The sequence below is a fragment of the Pipra filicauda genome, unplaced genomic scaffold (assembly GCF_003945595.2).
Source record: "Pipra filicauda isolate LSUMZ 115617 unplaced genomic scaffold, ASM394559v2 scaffold381_size687511_pilon, whole genome shotgun sequence".
NCBI lineage: Eukaryota > Metazoa > Chordata > Aves > Passeriformes > Pipridae > Pipra > Pipra filicauda.
The window spans coordinates 43320-52713 of record NW_024104511.1 but is presented as its reverse complement, the minus strand read 5'-3'; the positions used below and the strand labels follow the sequence as shown (position 1 = coordinate 52713).

General features: G+C 49.7%; 2 long non-coding RNA genes across 2 annotated transcripts; both read left to right on the top strand.

The window, feature by feature from the left end:
* The first annotated feature begins 5233 nt into the window (after window positions 1-5233).
* Window positions 5234-5711, top strand: LOC120323935. The gene is made up of 2 exons (XR_005564887.1): window positions 5234-5349; window positions 5476-5711. It is a non-coding gene; the product is annotated as an uncharacterized LOC120323935 (long non-coding RNA).
* A 737-nt stretch (window positions 5712-6448) lies between these two features.
* LOC120323933 lies at window positions 6449-8224 on the top strand. Its single transcript, XR_005564882.1, has 3 exons — window positions 6449-6511; window positions 6764-7002; window positions 8116-8224. It is a non-coding gene; the product is annotated as an uncharacterized LOC120323933 (long non-coding RNA).
* The last annotated feature ends 1170 nt before the right edge of the window (window positions 8225-9394 follow it).

Sequence of the window (9394 nt, the reverse complement as noted above, 5' to 3'; positions counted from 1 at the left end):
TGTTCCCAGTAGTGATGCTGCAACCTGCAGTGAGAGAAGGGTATGGCAAAAGGGTCCCAAAATGCTATGCAGAATGGGAAGGGCCATGTCTAGGCCACATGGAGAACTGCACCCTTGGCAAGCACCCCCCCATCCACCCAGCAGGCCAAGGAGCAGTGGAGAGATCCCAAGTATTTTGAATCATGTTGAGCCTCCTGACTCTGCAAATTTTCTTTCATATCCTTGAAAATAATTTTCTCCCAAAAGATCAGAGGACAATGGCAGAAGGGCAACCCAGGAGTGGCTTCACAACGTGTGCCATGTGCACACAAAACAGTTTTCAGGAGCCCTAGTCCTGATCAGTGGTGGGGAGGAAATAACACAGAAACTCCTGACAGTAACCACAGTCACCTGAAGTCCAGGGTAAAAGAGAATTTTTGAGATCCAGGGATTTTTTTTCTGGACTCCAGGCCAGACTGTGGGTTTTTTAAACAATAGGTATCACACTGTGATCATAGGCTTGTACCACATTAAGGTTAACCCAAGATATGTAAAACTCAGCAGTCTCCATTTGGGGGATTTGTGGGAGGTTTTTCTGGTTACATGGTTTAGACTTGCTGCTTGGGGTTAGTTGTTCCCCATATAAGATCCAGAGAAGTCCCTTGCTGAGGGAAAGCCCAGGTCAGCCTGGACTAGTGCTGTAAGAAGGCAAGTTCTTCTTACTCCCAAACTTCAATGTAAACACGTTCTCCAACCCCACTGTCCCCATAAACATGGAATGTGCTCTCTCCTCTCTCCCAGGCTTGCTGAGGGATGGAACATGTGAGCCAGATCACGAGGATGGAGTCTGGGACTGTGCACCCAGAGGAGACCCAGGACCCTGTAAACCCCAGGCCATGCCAGGGCTGGGCACAAGGAACAACAGTGAATTTTCCAGCAGGATATTGATCCCATTTGTGATGGACCCCGATCCCACACCAGCACTGCATGTCCTGAGAAATGAGACCTTAGTCCTCCTGAAGGGGATGAATCCAGTCCATTTCTAGAATGCACCACATGTTGGTGCCTTCCCCAGGGAAAACAGCCTCAAAATATCCATTCATCCCAAGAAAAATATCCATTCCCAGGGCACTTCTGGAGAAGGCAGATGTGCCAGATAGGGCAGGAGCTCCTGGGCACTAATGGGATGGGGGTGCCTGTCCCAAGGGAGGCACCCTGGGGTGTCCCCGGTGCCCACCCAGGCAGGCAGGTCCTGCAGCCCCACAGGGACCTCCACCCCTGCCCTTGTGTGGGACCCAACCATTGGCCCACTCAGTCTAGGACTGAAACCAGTGATTCTCTGGCCCAAAGGCAAGAACACTCTCAACCAAGCCATCCTGAACTGATTATTTTTAAATTACATTTGCTAAAAGCAAGAACGAGCAGAAGAGTTGGGGGAAACAGGGAGTCACATTGCTCTAATCATTTACATTTCAGTGACAGCTTTACTGCATTTATTTCAAGTCAGCTTTGCAAAAGCCCTTCATCAAGCAGTGCTCAGCTCTCCTGCACCATGTGTTTCAAGTCCATGGTAGCATTTTGGATAGGTCACATCGACGGGCTGCGAGAGCGCGGGAAGGAGCACGACCTCCCTCGAGCACCCACAGAAAGGGAGTCCAAGCCATGCTGGACAGGGCTCTTGGTTTGACATGACCTGAAAGGATTCCTTTTTAAACTTCTCTTTGAAGTTAAACAAACTCAGGCAAAACCCATCAAAACCCATTAAGAGCTTTTTCCCCACCTCTGTAATACTTTAAGCGCTCTGTGCCGCCACAATACTTTCAGCTGCACGTGTGATGGGCCTACCAAAAAGGCCTATAGGATACACAGCCTGGATTATTATAAAAATGGGCAAGGAAAGAAAAGGAAATTTTTCCTCCATGGAAAGCTTTTCATCCATGTCTTGCCCTGCTAAGCAACATCTGACATTCGCAGGCAGTGCTGGTGGCCCAGAGCCCGTCTGCTGCAGCGGGACTTGGGTGGCTGCTCATATTCTTCCCCTGAAGAACCCCAGAAGACCTTTTGGGATCTTCTGTTTCTTGGCCCAAACAGCAACATTCTCCACTGCTCTGCAGTCCTGTGCATCCTTCTGAGTCTGGCAGGCACAGCCCAGGACTAGCAGGGGAACAAAAGCCATTCAACCCCCCAAATCAGGTGACATTTTTGCCAAGTTATGTCATGGGGTCGGGCAGGTTTGGGCTGGGGCACGTGGTCATAAAGAAAACCAGCCACCCAGAGCTGGGGGTGGCAGGGGGGCTGTAAAACACTCCCAGCAACTGCAGGCAGGCCAGTGCCTCCCATGCAGGGCCATCAGCTCATTTTGGATCAGCAAGGCTTCTTCTCCTGCTTCAGGAACCACTGCAGAGTCCTGTGAGCTCTTATTAAGAGGGAACTTTGTGGCTTACAGTCTGCACAAGCAGTAAACTACATCAGAATTAATCCCAAATATATTTTTTAAAAAGCAGAAAAGTTGATTATTTTCTTTTTTAGCTTTTTTCCTTTTCTTTTTTTTTTAATAGAAAAACCTGGCATTTTGAAAGTTTATTTTGAAATTGAAATAAGGCTGAATGGGGCCTACACTGAAATGGGGATTGCAGCTAACAGAACGTCTCTGTATGGAATACAACAAGGAAATTATTTCCTCAAGGTGGAAATTTATTGCTCCAAGGTGGAAGGCAGAGTGTTTTAAAGAGGTTTTTAATTAATAAAGGGAAACGTGCCAAGAATGTGTTGCATGTTTGAGCTCTCTGCATTAAATACTGCTAACCTGTTGAGGGCTAATTTAGGCTTCAATTAATAAATAACAATACACACAGAGGCATAAACAGCCTCCTGCACCTTCAGCAAAATGCATTTAGATGGTTCTAGCGCATTTTAAACAAATTTTAGGCAAAGAGGTGTTTGGGATGCCAAGTGGCTCAGGGCACTTGTCCCTTCAGGTCAGGACACAAAGCCAAGTACCAAATGCCCTTGGAGCTGGTGGGGCTTTGCAGGATATTTATAGCACCCCTGGAATGGGAAGGGACTGTGAGACCCTGAAGAATTTTTCTCTTTGGCATTTTTCCCCCAGCAATGCCATTCTAGGCACTCTCTCCCAAAGCCAGGATGCAATTTCCCAGTGGTCCCAGTCCCTCAGGTGTTAAGTCCCACGGACTTCCATCAAACCCTAGTGCTGCATGGCCCAGGTTTTCAAAGGCGTTTAAGCTCTTAAACTGGTAGATTTGTGCTGACTGGGATTTTTTTCAAAGCACCTCAATGTTTTAAGTGTCTCAGGGGGCAATGGTGCCAAATCTTATCCTACAGTTTTTCTTCCTTGTGGTCCCCAGACGAGGCATCTCCTGGCAGTGAGTTCCACGAGTGCATGGCGTGAGGCTCAAACCAACAAACACACACTTACCCTGATTTAAATCTCCCCAATTTTGCCATGCATCAGTTTTCTCTCTTATAATCAGTCAGCCCAAACCAGAGCATCTGATCCCCCGTGCCTAAATTATTTATTATTTCATGCACTCCTACGTGTCCTCCCTTCTCCCAGCGACACAGAATAATTAACATATAAAAGTCTGGTGATAAGTGAAGTTTACGATCCAAACTAGAGGAACGAAGGCTCAGAAGTGAACGTTATAAGAGCCCTGTGCCAATAAATATCCCACTTCTGGTGGGCTACCCAGCCAATTAATTACAGGCAGAAATGCTGGCTGAGCATTCATTGCCCACATAAGCTCCTTGCTGAAAAATAAACCTCCAGAGTCGTCAGGAGAAAACTAAGTAGGAGATGGTGTGCTGGAGAGAAAAATACACACAGACCAAGAATAGGACATGACCTATGTTTTATATGGGGTTTTTTTTGTGTGTGTGTCTACTCTGCTGTAGTAAAAAACAAAAATCTCTCCCCTCCTTTGGGGATAGAGAAACTGGGGAGAAATACAATGGACAAGCCATGGGCTTCTTAAAAAATCAGGAATTATTAATTTTCACCTTTTCTCATGGGCTACCACAAGCATCAGCCCCTCTTGGGCCAGCCAGCCCCTGACATGTGGGTACAGGAGAGTCCTGGGCTTGGATCCCCCCCTTTCTGCTGTGACTTAACTGTGGAGCAGTGCTCCACGCTCATCCCACTGCTGTCCTCGGTGAGCTGGAGGATGTGGAGGGTCTGGAAACCTTTGGTTGTCCCCTCCAGTGGGTGTGTGTGGTGCTGTCCATGGGTAAGACATATGGGAGGAAGGCAATGAGGAGGATGGTGGCACCTGAGGTCACAGAATCCCAGAATGGTTTGGGTTGGAAGGGATCTTAAAGGCCATCTCGTTTCACCCCCCTGCCATGGGCAGAGATGCCACCCACTAATCAGGTTGTTCAGAGCCCCATCCCACCTGGCCTTGAACACTTCCAGGGATGGGCCAGCCACAAATTTTCTGGGAAACCTGTGCCAGTGCCTCAGAGTGCCAGGCATGTGCCACTCACTTCCCTGCAGGGAGCCTGGTCCTGCAGCCAGAGCTCTTGGAAACCTCTGATGCTCATGACTGGGTTTCTTGACATTAGCCAGGCCTGGTTATATTTTACTGGGATATATAATTAAGGCTCAGAGGTTTGCCTACAGTAGCTGCCTTGTGTAAGACAAGGAAATCAAGGAGTGTGACCAAAAGAGATTTTTCAATGTGAAAATTGAGTATTAAAAGGGTGCTGAGCCAAAACCACGAGGGGGAAAGGGCTGCTGTGGAAAGGACCAGACAATGGCATTTTAAGAATGGTAAGTGTCAAATAGGCAAAGGGATCTGAAGCTGAAATGCATTTTATCCAGACTCTGAGCCAGTGCAGGCAGTGGCACAGGGAAGGACAGTGGCCTGACAGCCACCCCAAGCAGCCATGGGTGCCAGCCCCCCATCCCCTCCTGGCCAAGGCACATGGAAGCACACCTTGCAACAGCCTCAAATAGGTAATGTAAGGATCTGGTAACAAAACTGGAGGCAATTCATCCACCCTGGAAGGATCTGGATGCTCCATGTGCCACCTGCATGATGGATCCATGGAACAGTTGGGTGCTTCTTACCTTCCCCAAGTCACTCTCAGCATGAGTGGGAGGGTGGAACTTGCTGTTTGATGTCACCACCTTATGAGGTCACTTCCAGAAGAAACCACACAGGCAAGCTCCAGGGCCAAGTCCTGGGTAAATCAAATTCCAGCATTAGCAGTATAACCAGCAGACATTGATTATTCTTAATTTATTGGGTTGAAGTTTAGGCACCCACCTGCTCCTACCGGGGGGAGTAGGTGTGCAGACACTGGGTATGATCCCTCCCAGCATCCCAGGGACCAGCCTGCCTCCGTGCCAAGGTGGGAGCAGCCAGCAGTGGGATGGAGACCATCACACCCCCCTGTCACCTGGCTCCAGTGTCCAACAGCAAAAACTGTGACTTTGAGCTTTGGGGGGTCACCCTCCTTTCTTTGTGCACCCACCAGGTCTGGAAGCGGAGCAGGAGCCCAAGCAGAGACCTCTGCTCTCCCAACGCTCCAGCATCCCTGCAGTCCATGTGGGTTGGCTGGCTCTGACTGGACAACCACTGGCAGCCTGGGCTCCTTCCAAAGTTCGTTTGCAAACGAGTTGTCAGCTCCTCACCACAGCCCAAGTCTGCAACAGATCTTCAGAGTGAGCAGCTTTTACATAAACACAGCCTTTGATGTCAGCAGGACACTCACGTCCGTGTTTGCTCCTTTCCTTGGATCCTGAGGAGAAAGAGCACTAACAATTGCCATTTCCATGAGTCAGCATCTCTGTGCTGCGAGTCTGGACGCTGTGCAAGCACTTGCTCCAGGACACACACGAGTTTGGTTAATCCCAAGGTGCATCTTGGAGTGAGCCACAAATATTTGTTTCTTGGAGCAAACAATGGTGAAAACTGAAAGTAGGTCATGCAGAAGAACTCATTAACTTCAGTTAATTGACAATCCCCTCATTAACCTGAGGCTTAAAGGGCCAGAGGAGATGCACACACATGTAAGAAGTTGCAGAAAGTGCAAAGTTTTCAAAGTTATGTTTTGCAGGATTGAAAAGCCCCGTGGAGGAGGGAAAGGCAGGGCAGGGTTGAGGACCTGGCAGGCTGCGAGACTGAGTAAGGAGGCAGTGCTGGAGCAGGGACTGGGCAAACTCAGGAATTGTGCTCGTCACCCAAAACCAAGGATGCTGCAAGAACCCCTGACCTTGGGCCAAGCCCCATCCAGGGAACATAAACCAACTCAAAACTGCCATGGGATCCACCCTGTGGTTTTGCTCTGCTGAACCCCCAGGGCTCCAGACAAGACCAATGAACAGGCAGTGGTCACCAGCACAGAAGCCCTGACACATTCCAAGGGATGTTGTGATCCCTCCAGCCCCACCCTGGAGCCAGGGACATGTCACAATCTGAAAAGTAACCACATCAGTCTGTCCTTCCAGCCTGGAGAGGCAGCTGGGTGAGGACATGTCCTCATTAGCCTTCTAATGTCCAAACTGCTCCAGGTGAGAGGGGTTAATTAACGGAAAACCCACCTCTTCTTCAGCCACTCCACCACCCCCCCTTGGTCTGCAGTCTGGGCAGGCAGGAGGAGGAAGGGCAGCAGGAATCCCTGTGCAGCCAGGCCGAGCTGTGACTCACACACCAAGATAGACTTTTGCTTTCTAACATGTTCCTGCAGAGCTGTGGGAGCCCATCCCCAGAGCCCTGCAGCACATCTGATGCCACTGCCTCTCCTTTCAATATGACTTTTGCAGTTTACTGGACCTGAGCTCCCACTGCGGGGAAAGAAAGGGATTATTTGCTGGCCCTGTTTCAGAGACGGTCCTGTGAAGGTCTGATCTCCAGCCTCACAGGAGCTGAGCACCAATCCCAACCACACAGCACACTGCAGGCATCTCTCAGCCTTGAGTTTTTGCTTTTTTAATTTCCTGTGGCCACAGAGCACCACTGGAGGGTCTCCCAGGGACGGCATTTCTCATACGCTGTGGACAAGGTTGGTGGAGGGGACACAGTGAGTCATATCAGTCTCAACGCAGGGAAGTTGCCTGCAAGGAGGTTGTTTCTGATGGATTATCCAAATATTTTAATCCACAATTAGTCTTAAAGCAAAAAAAAACCCAAAACTCCAGGGGAGTGTTTAACCTGGTGGCTGGCAGCCGTGAGCTGAAGCTGTGACTAGTGATTAGTTTGCAGGAGCAGCAACACGCTGCCTTGGGGTGCAACTTTGTGGGCTCACGGGGAGCAGGTACCAGGCTGACCCCGAGGAGGAGCCAGCACAGCAGTGGAAGCTGTATTTTGGGCAGCTGCTCGGGCTGTAACATCCCAGAGCAGCACAGCTCCAGCAATGCCATCACCTGGGAAGGACCCAACCCCTGCACACCGGCTGCTTCGGCTCAGAGCTGGGCTGATGATGCTCTTCACAAGAGAAGGAGCCTTAGGCTGAGTTTCCTGGCCCAAATCCAGCACCTGTCACTAAATCCTTGCTGTCTAAATTTGCTGTGAAGTTCCAGCTCAGCCAGGGGGGCTGTGCCTCCCCTCCCCATGGCCCCCGGCACCCCGCGCTGGCCGCACACGTACAGGTGGGGAGGAGCTGGAGAGAGGTGGGAGCATGGAGTGGCTGGGAGCTGCCTGCCGTGGATTTAGGGAGCTACAAGAAGGTGGGTCAGGGCTCCCCAGCATCACGGGACTCCCCTGCCCAGCTCTGCAGAAAGTTGGGGATGCTGCCAAGACAGGGTGGGAGGTGAAGTTCAGTGCACTTTGGGGCCGCACTTCAGAAATGATGGGAAACCTGTCTAAAAACCAAACCACCCCAAAACAAAAGGTGTTTGTATAAGGAAAGATCCTCTTTATGGCATCTGCAGAGCCAGGATTTCACTGTGAGAGTGCCTCCCAAGTCAGTACTCACTGGAAAAGAAAGTGGAAGCTGTTTATTCCCTAGTACTACACAGCAATGCTCACCTCACTTGCAGGTCTGTGGGATGCCCCAGAAGTTAACGAAAAATTACTAAATTATGGCTGAAATTATGGCTAAACAAGCACTGATGATAGAACTTCGAGCATTTCAAAGCCATCCTTCCCTTTCCTGAGTATTTTTGCCTCTTTGCAGATCAGGATTCTCGACAGCCCCAGGACAGCTCTGTGCCATAGCCAGACAGTGCAGTTCTCTGAGCTGAATCAGTTGATGGGGATTTTTTTTCCTCAGAGTATGTAAATAAATATCAATATTCTAAACCAAAGACCTCCCAGCAACTAAATATTATTTATCTTAAATTTATCTCCAAACTAAACAGCTTTGTCACATATGTACAATAATAAAGAAACAAATTACAAAAGAGGAATTTGATTTTATTGGTTTTATTCAACGCACACACAGTTATATATCAATTCCTAACAGCAGGCTTTTCACAGTTCATTAGAGACGCTGTCAAAACTTTGGGTGAAGCTCATTTCACTTCCCCACCAGTGACAGGAGACATCACAGCCTGGTTGTTTGTTTTAGTTTTATTCACTCCTCACAACAGTGACCATTTTCAAACCATATCGGGGAAATCCTCCACTCCACTGGGGGAAGGCACTTGTGAGAGAAGGACATCTGAGCACGCAGCCTGAATTTGGGTTCTTTTTAGGTATTAACTCGATATCCCAAGTAGGGTTTCTGACAACAAACCCCAACATCTCGCTTCCTGCAACTAATTAGCACGTGACAGTGGCGTTCGCCAAGGATTTACAAAAAATACCTTTCTTATTTTATCGACGCGAGCGCTTGGGTGGCAGCTCGTGGCATTTTGCAGCCCGAAATACCCGAGAGACCACACACCTCGCACATCCCCCCGATACAGGGTTTGGCACTCACGCCTCAGCTCTCAGTAGCTGGTGGCTGCGCCGCCGGGGTCATCCCAGCAATGCGCTCCGGCATTTCGGAGGTGTCAATCTCCCGGGAGCTCCGAGCCCGGAGCTGCTCCCAAGGCATGACAGAGCACGCTGGGGACACTCAGCAGTGGGACTGCAGGGAGAGAGGCCCTCCTGGGAGCCTGGAGCAGGGTGAAATCTCCCTGCCGGCACTGGGAATCTGTCTGGGTGAGGATCACGGGATAAAAACAAAGACTTGGAAACCGCGGAAGGAATGGTTTTAAACCTTGACAGTGGGATCTGCAGCTCCCGCCACAACGTTCGCAATGAGTAATTGTAGCTACAGAAAAAAAAAAGGGAAGGGTGAGCACAGGTTCAGTTGAGCCCAGCTTAGCAAGAATCCTGCTAATGCCGCTTCCTTCACCGCCAGCAGCTCTGGTTGGGGCTCCGGGCACCCGGCCAAGCTACCCCGGCCTGATCCTGCAGGTACTGGAGCATTACAACACAAATAATGGCTCAATCCTGCAAGGTGCTGA